Source organism: Mustela nigripes, chromosome 1 (genome assembly GCF_022355385.1).
Source record: "Mustela nigripes isolate SB6536 chromosome 1, MUSNIG.SB6536, whole genome shotgun sequence".
Lineage (NCBI taxonomy): Eukaryota > Metazoa > Chordata > Mammalia > Carnivora > Mustelidae > Mustela > Mustela nigripes.
The window spans coordinates 178,553,177-178,567,425 of NC_081557.1; the positions used below are offsets into that span (position 1 = coordinate 178,553,177).

At 35.1% G+C, this 14,249-nt stretch overlaps 1 long non-coding RNA gene across 1 annotated transcript in view; it reads left to right on the forward strand.

Moving 5' to 3' along the window:
• Positions 1–2,416: 2,416 nt before the first annotated feature.
• Positions 2,417–14,249, forward strand: part of LOC132002647 (uncharacterized) — a 59,687-nt gene continuing 47,854 nt past the window's right edge. The window contains exon 1 of the long non-coding RNA XR_009399968.1: positions 2,417–2,562. This is a non-coding gene — a long non-coding RNA (uncharacterized LOC132002647). The remainder of the gene's footprint in view (positions 2,563–14,249) is intronic.

The following is a 14,249-nucleotide window of genomic DNA, read 5'->3' on the forward strand; positions in this document are numbered from 1 at the left end:
GAACTTATATTATTTTATAACTACCTGTTAATGTTTTGCCCAAGTTTCCCTGATTTGTATACAATGAGCTGTTAACAAGGAGTACCATTAATTTTTATTGTCAAAATAAAATTTTATTTTATTTATTTATAATTTATTGCATAAATTTATTGTAAATAATAAATTTATTATAGATAAATTTATAAATTTATTGTCAAAATAAATTTTGACTTATTACTAATTTTTATTGACAAAATCATATGCTGCAGTGATTGCAAAATAAAATTACTGCTGAATACTAATACAGCATTGAGAATTGAATTCACAAGCATGTGACCAGTAGACATCTAAGTGCAATGGACCGTACACTGAGTTGGGGCGTGGTGGTGCATGTCTGGTTTAAAGCTCTGCTGTCACTGTCTTACAATTATTAAACCTTTTATCTAATCATTTCTATTATTAAACTTAGTAAGATAGTAGAACAGGTGTGTGAGCAGAGGAGATACACTCACTGGGGCATGCCCTCAGGAGGCTGCATGAGCTCAGAAAACTGGTGAGCCAGTAATCCGTAGGAAAAGAGTTCAGTGAGACTCAGTTCCTAAGTACTATGTGTGGGTACCAACAGTGTAGGGAGGCTAGGTTTTTCACCTGAAACAGATCTTGGTTTTACTTGAAGAAGGCAATAGTGTTCTAAGAAATGCCAACAACAAGGAACCCTGGGGTATTCTACCTTACTCGTAAATTACTTTGCTCTTTTAACCAACCACTTAAATGTTGTTGAAGAAGAAAAGGGAAATGAAGGACAATGGTAACTCTGTTTCCTTTCATTTCTTCCTCATCATAAGCCAAAAGCAAAAGGTGTTGGTTGACTGTGCATGAATAAAGAACTAAAACAAAAACATTTCAGTTGGGTTTGTAGTGTTTACTGTCCTGGTAAGAATGGGATACACATACATCTACAAGCTATGAGGTATGAGCTGTGTGATTTGGGGGATTCTGTATATGAGTAAAATGCTCTTACATTACAGTTAAAACTGTCATTGTACAAGATAATAATAAACAGTAAATTTCACGTTCATACCTTAAGTATTGTTTTTCCCTTACTTTGGCGTTAAATAGCAAATAAAAACACTGAGAAGTCAGAGAGACACTGCAGAAAAAAAATGGAAAAACCTTTACGTGTTGGTACATTTAATGACATCTTTTTCTGCATTTTGAACAAGCTGCCCCCTGTTTTCATTTCTCACTGAGCCCCAGTTATTAGATGGGTGGTGTTGGCAGTACTTTGTTGAAAATCTGTTGGTTCCTAGAATATTTTGCTCCTACTGATACTACATTTTGATGTTGAGGTTAGGATCTAAAAAAGCCAACATTAACAACACCAAAAAAGTAGAACCCATTCTCAAAATCTGTTGTTTAATAACTAAACATGCCCTTAACTTTGGAAACAAAGGTTAAGATAGTTCCCTTGAGACCTATTGAAGAGTTTGACGTCAGTTGTCCTTCTTCCTGGGATTCATACATTCTGACATGTTCAGTCTAGCTTGAATCAGGCAAAATAGAGAGCTACAGGGGGAAAGTGCACTGTGGTCTGGGACATGGGTAGAACCTAAGCAAATATAAAATAATTTCTCACTGAGAATAAAATTATGGAAATCTGATCTATATAATTCTCAATAGCAATGTAAATATGTCAAAAATAGACATCCTTGATAGAGACAGTGTTGCTATTTATACTGCTTTTTATCAAAATGATATTTGAGATGTCCTAAATGATACACTGAAGTATTACCTTTTACATGTAGTTAACAATAAATTCTTTCACTTTTAAAATGTTTCTGAAACAAACGTGACCAGTATAAAAATCCTTAAATAGTGCCTAAACACTAGCTATTACAGAAACTTGAGAAGCAGTTTCTCACGTAATTGGTGTGCATCCCATTCTGAGAACAGAATAAGGTGCTAGTACAGTCATCAAAATATAAGAAATGCACATTCTGGATGCCTGTTTGTTCTGCAGAAGGTGATAGCAATCCTTGTTCTTGGGTTCAGACTCTGAGCCTGAAGATTCTGACAAGCAAAATGCCTTCTTGAGCCCATTCAGATCCAAATTTTTAAAAGGGGTCAAATTCTAGTCAGTGTCTCAGCACTCCTACAACCTGTCGTCAGAGGATGGCATAATCATAATCATAATCATAATCATCATCATAGGCTCCCTGTTACTAAAGCAGGTAAGTTTCACAAGGTTGGGAGAGAAGAGATAAAGTGTCGTTCATAAACATAAAGGATGTTGATGAAGGAAAGGACCTGCAATGTTTCTGTGCTACATCTTTTAAAAAAGGCAAGAACACAGCATATGCTAGGCAAGCTGCCCAGTACATTCTGCGCTGTGCATAAATGCAAGGCTTGGCTGTGCGGCAAAGTGCTATGACTTAGAGACACGGTGGATGAGGCCAGTTCTCGAGAGCTGGCACAGGGTAGGGATGTTGACACACATCGCAGGAGGAAGGCTGGATGCAGCAACAGAGAACCGTGTTTAATATAAAACTGCATCCGATGCTGAGTTTATGGGCTGGCCGCAGAGTAAGTGGTTTTTGCTTCTCTATCTAGTCAAGTATCAGGTTACTGGTGTATGAAATGTAAGATTTTCAGATGAACCAGTTCACATTGCTTCAGTGTGTGCTCCACTCTGTTTTCTTTAGACTATCTGATGACTTGTGTCATTGCAAATAATTTAGTTTGAATTGATATTAATATATTATCCAAGTATCCATAATAATAATAATAATAATAATAATAATAATAATAATTATTCCTCTTCTTCTTCTTCTTCTTCTTGATCTGTTTGTATTAGAGGGTTGATAAGGTACTATATTTACCTACCTATTTATTTTTAATTTTTTAGTTTTGAAAATTACAGCCTGCACCATTTTTAAGTATATTATTTAGAAGCGTTAACTTTATTCACATTGCTATGCAGCATGTCACTAGAAATTTTCATCTTGTGAAACTGAAACTCAATACCTGTTGAACAACTCCTCATTTCTGTCCCCACCTCACCCCTGACCCCAGCCCCTGACAACCACCATTCTACTTTCTGCTTCTATGAGTTTGACATGTACTAGAACCATACAATATTTTTCTTTTTATGACTGGCTTATTTCAATTAGCATACTGTTGAGTTTTGTTCATATTGTAGCATATGGCAGGCTTTTTTTTTTTTTTAATAAGGATGTGTCATTTTCCATTGTATGTTTGGACTGCATTCTTTATTCACTCATGCATGGACATTTGGGTTACTTCTACCTTTTGGCTATCGTGAGTACAGTTGCAATAAGCATTTTGTGCAAATAGCTGTTCAAGGTACTGTTTTCAATTATTCCAGGTATTTCCTCAGAAGTAGGATTGCTAGATTATATAGTGATTGTACTTTAAAAAAAAATATTGTATTTATTCATTTGACACAGATGGAGAGACAGATCACAAGTGGGCAGAGAGGCAGGAAGGGGTTGGGAGGGACGGGAAGCAGGCTCCCTGACAATCAGAGAGCCCGAAGCACCCAGGGCTGGATCCCAGGACTTTGAGATCATGACCTGAGCCGAAGGCAGAGGCTTAACCCACTGAGCCATCCAGGCACCCCAATGATTGCATTTTTAATTTTTTGAGGAACTTCCCTATTGTTTTCCTTAGCAGCTGCCCCATTTTACAGTCCCACCTGAAGTGCACAAGTATTCCAGTTTCTCCACATCCTCACCAATACTTGCTATTTTCTGCGTTTTTTTCTGTTTGGTTGGTTTTGGTTTATCGTTTTTACATTGGCTTCCTAATGATTCTGAGATGATATCACATTGTGGTCTTTATTTGTATTTTTCTAAAGATTACTTCATTGAACATCTTTACATATGATTGATGGTCATTTGTATGTCTGCTTTGAAGAAATAGCTATTCAAGTCTTGCTTATTTTTAAATTGGATTATGTGTTCTTGTTGTTGTCAAGCTGTAGGAGTTATTTATGCAGCCCAGATATTCACTCTTAGTACATGATTAAGTATTTGCTCCCATTTCTGTAGATTGCCTTGTCACTTTATTATTTTTGTACAAAGGATATTTTGAGTTTGATGTCCCATTTGTCTATTTTTGCTTTTGTTGCCTATATTTTGACATCATATACCAGAAATCATTGCCAAATCCAATATCAGGAAGTCTTTTCCCTATGTTTTCTTCTAGGACTTTTATAGTTTTCAGTCTTATGTTTAGTGTAAGGCAAGGATATTTCTTATGGATATCGATTTTTCTCAACACCATTCATTGAAGAGACTGTCCCTTCCCATTGACTGGTCTCACATCTTTGTCAAAGACCACTTGACTTTACATCCAAGGGTTTATTTCCAGGCTCTCTCCTCTGTTCTATTGGTCTATGTGTCCATCTTTACCCTAGTACTACATGCGTTGATTATTATAGTTTTGGAATATGTATTGAAATCAGACAGTGTGAAACTTTGAACTCCAATCAGATTTTGATGAGGACTGCACTGGATCTGTAAGTTGCTTTGGGTAGTATGGACCTTTTAACAATATTGTATCTTCTCATCCATGAGGATATCCAACAGATCCACAATTCTTAACATTTTCTAAAACTGTTGTTAATTGGATTACAAAAGTGACTCTTCAAATATTCCTAGAATCCGGGAGTCTGGGTGGCTCAGTGGGTTAAGCCTCTGCCTTCAGCTCAGGTCATGATCCCAGGGTCCTGAGATCGAGCCCCACATCGGTTTCCCTTCCTCTCTCTCTGCCTGCCTCCTTGCCTACTTGTGATCTCTGTCTGTCAAATAAATACATAAAATCTTAAAAAAAAATTCCTAGAACCATTCTCTAATTTTACATAATTTGTGAGTGATTAAATAGAACCAAAATTATATTTGGCTAAGTAAAGGAATCTTTGGAAATCAGTCCAGTTCTCTATAAAATATGAGTCCATTTTACCTAATTTCAGTTTTAAAAGGCTTTTCCTCCATAACAATTAAATCAGTATGAAAAGATCCCTATAACACATACATAACACATGCATAATACATAACCCTACAACTTTCTTTCTCCATCTTTCTGTCTCTCTCTCTCATATATATGATATATCTCTCTCATATATATGATATATCTGATATATTATTCATATATGATATATATACACATATATAAATATATAATATATAAATTTATAAATATATTAGATATATATATTAAATATAAATATATATTAGGTATATATAATATATATTTTTTAAGATTTATTTATTTATTTGAGAGAGATAAAAAGAGCATGAATTGAGGGAGGAGCAGAGGGAGAGAATCTTTGAGCAGACTCCCCACTGAGTGGGGAACCTGATGAGGGGCTCAATCCCACAACCCTGAAATCATGACCTAAGCTGAAACCAAGAGTCAGACACTTAAATCTACTAAGCCATTCAGGCACTCCCCACATTTATTTCTATATATGTATATACATTATATAATATATTTAATATATATGAAACATGTGAAATTTACTTATTTAGAGAGAATGAGAGTGGGGTAAGGTTGGGGCAGAGGGAGAGGGAGAAAGAGAATCTTAAGCAGGTTCCACACCCAGCACAGAAGTCAGTGCAGGGTTGGCTCTCACAACCCTGAGATCATGACCTGAGCTGAAATCAAGAGTTGACACTTAACTGACTGAGCCACCCAGGTGCCCTGAAAAAGTGTGACTTAAACAAACAAACAAGCAAACAAACAAACAAAAAAATTGGGCGCCTGGGTGGCTCAGTGGGTTAAGCCGCTGCCTTCGGCTCAGGTCATGATCTCAGGGTCCTGGGATCGAGTTCCGCATCGGGCTCTCTGCTCAGCAGGAGCCTGCTTCCTCCTCTCTCTCTCTCTGCCTGCCTCTCTGCCTACTTGTGATCTCTCTCTGTAAAATAAATAAATAAAATCTAAAAAAAAAAAAAATTGAGTTCTAAAGTGAGATAAGGAAATTTACAACCTCCACAATCAAAATAGATACTCAGAAAAACAAGGTTGTCAGTGGGAGCTAAAATAGAAAAAAAAAAAAAATCATGACTTTAAAAAACAAATATTGGCCTTAAAGACCAATTTTAATGACCACGCAAAATTAAATAATTACTAAATGTCAGCACTGTGAAGTGACAGAGGGATAGCAGTCTGACAGGGGTGTGGATGGACAAAGAATCATCAAGGATCCATCTGCACTTTAATCTTGCCCCACGAGTTGTATGGGGTCTTAAATAATGCTGCTTTGTTTCTTAGGGCTGTGGTAATACAATACTACAAACTTAGTGGCTTACAGCAACCAAAATTTATTCTCACACCGTTCTGCAAACCAGAAATCCCAAACAAGATGTCGGCTCCTGCTGCAGGTTCTGAAGCAGAATCTATTGCACACCTTTCTTGCAGCTGCTGGTGGATGTTCGACAACTCTTGGCTAAAAGACATACCACTCCAATCAGTCTCCATCCTTACAGTAAATTCTCTGTGTCTGAAATCTGTCTCTCATAGCATGTGGGTCATTGGATTTATGGACCATCCTAAATTCAAGATGATCTCTTCTGAGATTCTTAATTATACCTGCAAAGACACTATTTCCAAATAAGGACACCCTCACAGGTACCAGAGATCAGGACTTGGAAGTATCTTTTTGAGGTCACTAAATAAAATTTTACCAATGTCATGGCAGAACACAAATCCAAAAGGTTAACACAGTGTCAGTCCAGAATAAGTGAAACCTCAGATGCTGGCCAAAGGAAGCTCCACATCTTGTCTGAACAATTCAGGATGGTAGGAACTCCAGTGAAAAATAACCCTGATAGAATATCAATTTAGAGTTACTAACCACGTGAGAGGAAAAAAAAAAAAAAAAAAAGACAATCAGCACACCTAAATAAAGATTGTGTTTAAAACATCCAGAAAAAAAAGTGAAAAACACATTCTGCTGCCAAAGTGTATCCTCTTCCAAATGTCCATCATGGTGAATCAGGAGTACAGGATACATCCATTTCTTGCTTTTTCTTTTCTTCCATCTTCTCTCTGTCACTCTCAACCCTTGCTCCCCTTTCCCTCATCCCCTTTCTCCTTCTCTTAAAATCCTCCTTTCAGCCTTTCCTCTTTTTCCTTATTCTCTTCTTTCTTAATTTCCATGATTGCAAGAAATAGTCCAAGATTAGGACTGTATGATTAATGACTTACTGTCTATTTTCTATGAAAGAAGAACATATGATTCTGATAGCTGTTTTGTTCCTTTTCCTCTTTTAAAAATAAAATGTTTCAAGATTAGAGTCCTCCAGGACAAAATAGTGCCATATAACATTTTACTGCCATCAAAAGAAAAATTTTTTAAAATTAAAAAAAAAAAGGATTAACCTCATATCAATATACTAAGCTTCTTCGTGATTTTCACTGTTATGTTGTGATCAATTTCTTTCTGATGCGGGTATCTTCAGAGCAGTACCATTGTATTTGACCTTAGGCATTTCATGAAACTGGTCTTTTGTATTTGAATGTATTTTTATTCTAGCTTTAAGCAAGGACTTTTTTCCTAAACCGTTAAGAGTAGTATATCTTTACTCCTTGTTTACTTTGTGGCTATTTATAGATTCATAGTCCAGTGAGTCCAGTGTTTTATTCCACAGCCTCTGAATTTTCATAAACTTAACATCCCATTATTTTAAAGAATGGACTCTTATGCAAGTTGTCTAATCTTACTCCACAAGTTATAGCAAATTTGTTGTAAAGGAATGAAGAAAAGAATAAAAATATGACTTTGACTTTCAGTGAATATTATTAAAAACTCTAATCATCAGAATTCTCTCAGAAAATTGAAGACAGCACTTCTCAAGTATGCATGCTGCACATAACATTTTGATTATCATGTTAACCAACACTGATTCTGATTAAGAAATGCTTCTGATTAAGAAAGTCATTTGCATAAACTTTCAGACAATGGCCTTAAGCTCATGGAACTTACTAATGTAATCACATATTCCCCATCAAGGTAGAGCTGGCTTGATATAGGTAATATGGCCTACTAAATGGGTGTTACACAAGGTGACACACTGAAAGGTTGAGATTCAGATGAACAGGATACACTGTGTTTCTAAAAAATGCTTATTGCTTTGGAAAGCAAATTTTTATTGTCACTATCTGGCAGCATATTAAGATTTAAAGCTTTTTTTTCCCCCTCCAGAATGTCAACTTCCGTTAGCATCTTGACATTATTAATTTATTACAGAAGAAATGAAAATAAAAACAGATTGATATTGTTTTATAAGTATATTGATCATTTTAAATTTCAGTCTGTAGTTTGAAAGTGCTTCTACCTACTTTAGCCAAGAAAAAAGTCAGCATATATTAAGTGACTTTCAAAGATACAAAGTAATATTCAGGGTAGTTCTGTCACATACCTAAGTCATACAGGGTATGTTCAGAGATTTTGGTTTAATTGCTTTAATAAAGATAAATAGGTCTGCAATTAAATAATTGCCCCATTTCTCAAACTTTTATATTCTATCAGATATATTCATATGTGTAATGACAAAAGGTGATTAAAAGTCTAGAATTTATTCTTCAAGAGTAAATTGGAAGGAACATATTTTTAAAAAATAAATATTTTTATTCATTATTCAGATAGAATAACAGTTTTGAGCATGGCCTCAAGTATATCGCTTTTCTTTATATAATCATTAGTGGGATAAAGAAAAGATTTTCTCTGTAGAAGAATATTGAAAGTTAGGCTATATTACGTCAGCACAATGCTTTCCTCTAAAATATGTGGTCTTGGTTATCCTGGAAAATATTTCCTCAGAATGAATGTACCAACTAGATGAACTACTGACCTGTTCTACTGTGAAAATTCCTCGACACCTCTGTTTTATTATTAATTTTATTATTTTCATTCCATTTATTTTCTATTATATTTCATTCCTCTAAGTGAGTACTCAGTTTTCACAACAAAATAAAGGTGAGTAGGTTGAAATACAAGCAGAGATTTGTGCTACGCAAAGTTGGTTTCTATAACAATGATGTTTTCTCCCCCATCAGAATTAACGATTGCCCTATTTAGATAGAACCTTGATACTTTCACTGTGTAGAAAAATGCTCAGGGGCAAAAAGTCAACAAAATTTGGTAATTCAGTGAGTTTCTTAAATCTAAGAAACTCTAGTTAATTCATCTTTGTAGGACACCAGATTAGTTTTACATTGCCTGGCACATGATAGATGACCCACAGATGTTTCCAAGTTTATGAGAGCTGTATTTTGAAAACTATAGTTCCCCTTTCCATACTTGTAACCACAAAAATAAAATTAATAAATGATTAATATGATTAAATTTTTAATGGAGTCAAACAACAGTTTCCTGCATTCAATGAAATAATAATTCACCGAAAAAAACAAATCTTAAAATTCATGCAACACACCACTTCGCTATCTTTGTCCTGACGTTGAAGTAAAATTGTTTTTATTAGTGATTCTTTTTTTTTTAAAAAAAAAAAGATCTTATTTCTTTATTTGACAGACAGAGATCACAAGTAGGCAGAGAAGCAGGCCGAGAGAGGAGGAAGCAGGCTCCCTGCTGAGCAGAGAGCCCCATGCAGGGCTCCATCCCAGGACTGATAAAGGACCTATCCTGGGATAGGACCCTGGAATCATGACCTGAGCCGAAGGCAGAGGCTTTAACCCACTGAACCACCCAGGCACCAACTTTATTAGTGATTCTAATTAATCTTCTAAAAACTGCACATGACCATCATCCTACTCTAATCTCCGCAGACTATGAAAATACACCAAAAGGTAAAGACATACTATACTAGAGCTGCATTTATTACCCCAAATAAGTGATATATATTTAAAATCAGCTAAGGAAATAAAATAAAAGATGCATCCTAAAACACGGGAGTTCTCTTGTGAAGTTGAATTTTAGTGATATAAAAGCTAATGAGGTTTGCAATGACTCCCCTGTCATTTTAGCCATGCTTCAGTGACACAGAAATATTAAAGTGGAAAAACATTAGGGTATAATTAGGAAACATTTTCATTTTAAGAGGGCCACTAAAAATAAAGAGGAATATTATTAGTAGTGTAATGATATACAGAATACATTTCATTGATGTGACACAATTTGATTGTACCAATACTTTGGCACATATTACTTTGGATAGTGGAGGCATTTATAATTATCAGTGAAAATTTACAAAGTAAAAACAAAATTAGTTGTTAGATTGAGAATAATAAAATTTGAGAATAAAGAGTTTTCTATTAAATACAAATCCACTATGGAATTCTCTAGGTTTTGTTTTGTTTTTTAAGATTGTATTTATTTGACAGAGAAAGAGAGACAGCGAGAGAAGGAATACAAGCAGGGGGAGTGCGAGAGGGAGAAGCAGGCTTTCCACCTGAGCAGGGAGCCTCATGTGGAACTCAATCCCAGCACCCCAGGATCATGAACTGAGCAGACGCTTAACAACTTGACCACCCAGGTGCCCCTCTAGGTTAATTTTAATTTTTCTTAGTTTTAAAGTAAACACAATGACCTTAATATATTATTAATATACTTAGTGAAGAAAATAGAGAAATCTTAGTAAATTTAATAAAAGAGTAAAACTAACTCTACATGTTTTATTTTTTCTTAACATGTCAAAAGTTGGAGGTAGAATATTGTGTTTGTAGCACTTTAGCAGATACTCTTAGTATTTAGAAATTGAATATATTTTAGTCTAGAAAACTCCAGCAATTAAATGTGTGTTTCCTAAACTCTGACGACAAAACAGAACAATTGATTAAATAAATTTATTTAGTCAAGAACCCTTCAGTCAAATGTATTTTTATATCATGTAGACAAATCAAATTATAAATTCATGCTTTAATTTTATAAAACAAAGCATTTTTATGAATTTTCTAAAAGTAACTGAAACTTTTAAATTGCTGGTTTGCAATTAAGTTTAGGTTCATAATAGATGTTCTTCGTAGCTGCCATTTGCTGAATCAGAAATTCCTAAATTTAAAACTAAAAAGAGGGACTGGCGTAGGGGTTTAGCATATGCCCTAAGACTCTCTTTCATACCTTTTTTTAACTTTCAAAAAGAAAAAGGAATTCAATAAGAAGCTTTCAAATGCATGGTATTTTATATAAGAAGAGCTAAAATAAAAAAGAAATATGATTATAAATGGATATTTCATAACTAAGCAATCAATTCATTTAAACCTAATTCATCTATACTTATATTAAACCAAAAATAGATATACATCAGGTCATACAAGAAAGTTCCTGTGTTCTCTTTCTTTTTTATTTTATTTTATTTTATTTATTTATTTGACCAGAGGGAGAGAGAGATCACGAGTAGGCAGAGAGAGAGAGGGGGGTAAGCAGGCACCCTGTTGAGCAGAGAACCTAATGCAGGGTTCGATCCCAGGACCCTGAGATCATGACCTGGGCGGAAGGCAGAGGCATAACCCACTGAACCACCCAGGTGCACTTATGTTCTCTTTCTTATAGGACCTAAAAAGACAATATATTCTGAGGGCTCAGTCTCTGGACAACACCTGCATCCTATTTGTTTCTTTAAACTTACCATAGTCATCTGTTTCTTCCCTTTCCTCCTATGTACCTAAAAGTAATGTTCCCGCTCCCAAATCACATATTCTCCTCTCAGTCCACTCACTATTTCCAAATACCAGAGTTGGCCAAAGATTTTAGGTAACATAGGAGAGCTGGAACAGTGAAAACCAGATCCATTCTCATTTCTTATATACAGTGCACACTTATTATCTCCAAGACAACTGTTGCTTCCTATAGGGACTATTTTGTACTATATAGCCTCTCCATCTAAAATTATTTTCCTGTTGTTCCCTAGAGAAATTACCTATCTTTTAAAACTCACCTCTAGTGTCTCCTTTCCTGGGAAGTGTCTCTTCACTTCTCTATGCACACCAAGTGGCCCCTCTCTTAAATTCCACTCTGGAAAGTCCCAGCAGGCCTCTGGGAAAAGCTTACCACCAGAATGTGGGAAGCCAACAGCAGGGACTTTGTCATCCTTGTGTCCACGGCACTAGAATGCTACCTTACTCTCTCTAAATGCTTAATAAAATTATGAACAAATAAACATGCTATAATAGTGTAAAATATTTAAATAAACACCCTCAAAATAAGTATTTTAATGTTCTAGTGATAACAAAGAAGGAAAAAGTATGGGTGTTATAAAAGTTTGATATGTTGTGATACACTGCTTGAGTAACATGGATAAATGTAAGAAAAATATTATTGGTAGGTAAATAATATACTATCCTGGGATACTTATTAATGGGGGTAAATTTTAATAGTATTTTGATTATAATTTGTAGCTGTCCTCATATAGTGAATTCTGTTTTGAAAAAACCTCTTCCACCACCCAGCTACTCAGGATCTGAATTTCTGTATGGAACTGTGAATTATAATGGTATAAAAAATTCACTGGGATCTGGAAATCAAAACAATCCTAGGTAATATCTCTTGTAGAAACCATCATTGGGCATATTTTTGTCAGCAGTGTCAAAGAATAACTCAAAGATGTTATGTTAGAGCAGAGCTGAATATTCTCACATACCAAAGACATCAATCATATACAGTTTGTAAACATAGGGGAATGTAATATTTATAAGGGCAAAATTGAGTCCGTGGAAAAGGGAGTCTTACATGTTGTTTCTGGGTGAACTTTTGGCAGAAAGCTATCAAGAAAGACAATTTGCTCTTCACCTGACCAACAGATTAACAGGGAAAGTGGCTTTAATTCTTTGTGGTTTTCATAATATAATGCATGGTTTCAAATTGGAGAAATTTGAATTTCAAATTGGAGAAATTCAATGTTTCTAGCTCTCTGTGAGGACAACTAGGCTAGTGTCTTCATGTTAGTACCCCCACCCTAGTTTGCCCATGCCTGTCCCTCCCTCGTCCTGCATTCTCAGTAGGGATGTTCCTCTCACACCACTTAGAAGCACAGGTGCAAATATACTGATGATAGCACTTGCTGATATTTACTCATCGTTTCCCTCTTAATGAAAATCCCATCATAAATTACTCTACTTCATCATCAAAACTGTAATCCCAGAGGCCCCTAGGTAGCTTAGTCGGTTAAACGGTCTGATTCTTGATTTTAGCGCAGGTCATGATCTCAGGGTTGTGAGATCAAGCCCCACATGGTGCTAAGCACTCAGCAGGGAGTCTGCTTCGGATTCCTCCTCTCCCTCTTTCTCTGCCCCTCCCCCCAATATATAAATAAATCTTAAAATACAAATAAACAGAACCCTGTAATCCCAATATTCATCACTAATCTGTCTATAAAATGTATGACAACAATTTCCAGCAGATCTTTCTGTCTCATTAGCTTCTAATTTGAATACAAATTGAACCCCACCTAGTGTTCTTAAAATATCCTTTTTATTACTTAATTCCCCTGCATAAATTTTTAGGGTTTCAATTTAAATTTGGGTTTCAATTTAAATTTTAGGGTTTCAATTTAAATTTGGTAATTTAAATTCCCAACAATTCTAACTTTTATCTAAGTCCCAAATGTGATTAATCTAAATTTCAGCTAATCTTGTTGCTTTTCTGTAGTTTCCCCACACTCCACTACATTTCTCAGTGTGTGTGTGCAAATGTGTGCATTTTTCTCTGAGTCTTAGCTTATGCTGTTCACCAGACAAGTGAAGTCTCTTGATGACTCAGGCAGACTAGTTAAATCACACTCCTTTGGCTTTTTACAGAACTCATTTTATATACAACTAATTTGGCATTTACAATTTACTTCCTGGTACAACTGATCTTCTCTTTAAGTATGTAAGATTTGTCTTAAATTTGATTTTAAATAGATCAAAGAGAGAAAGTCCTAGAAGTTTAACCCACATTAAATATATCATAGGTTTTGTACAAATCATTACCAGCAATATATTTTTGCATGAAAACCTTTTTGCAGTCCCCTTTATTTCATATCTCTAAACTTTTTTCCTTTTATCAAAGTTTATGTCCCTAGAAACTACAGATTTCTGAAAAAATGTTCCCCATGAGAAATGCTAATATTAGGGATTAAACTGAACATCAAGTTTCAAGTTTCTAAGAAATACTAAAGGCAACATTTGAACATGAGAGCCCAGAATAATAGTTTACATTTATGGTCATCAAAGCACATGTTTCTCTTGTATATAATAATTATCTTGTGCTTCTTGTTGCATATAGATTATAAACATTACATCGATTCTCC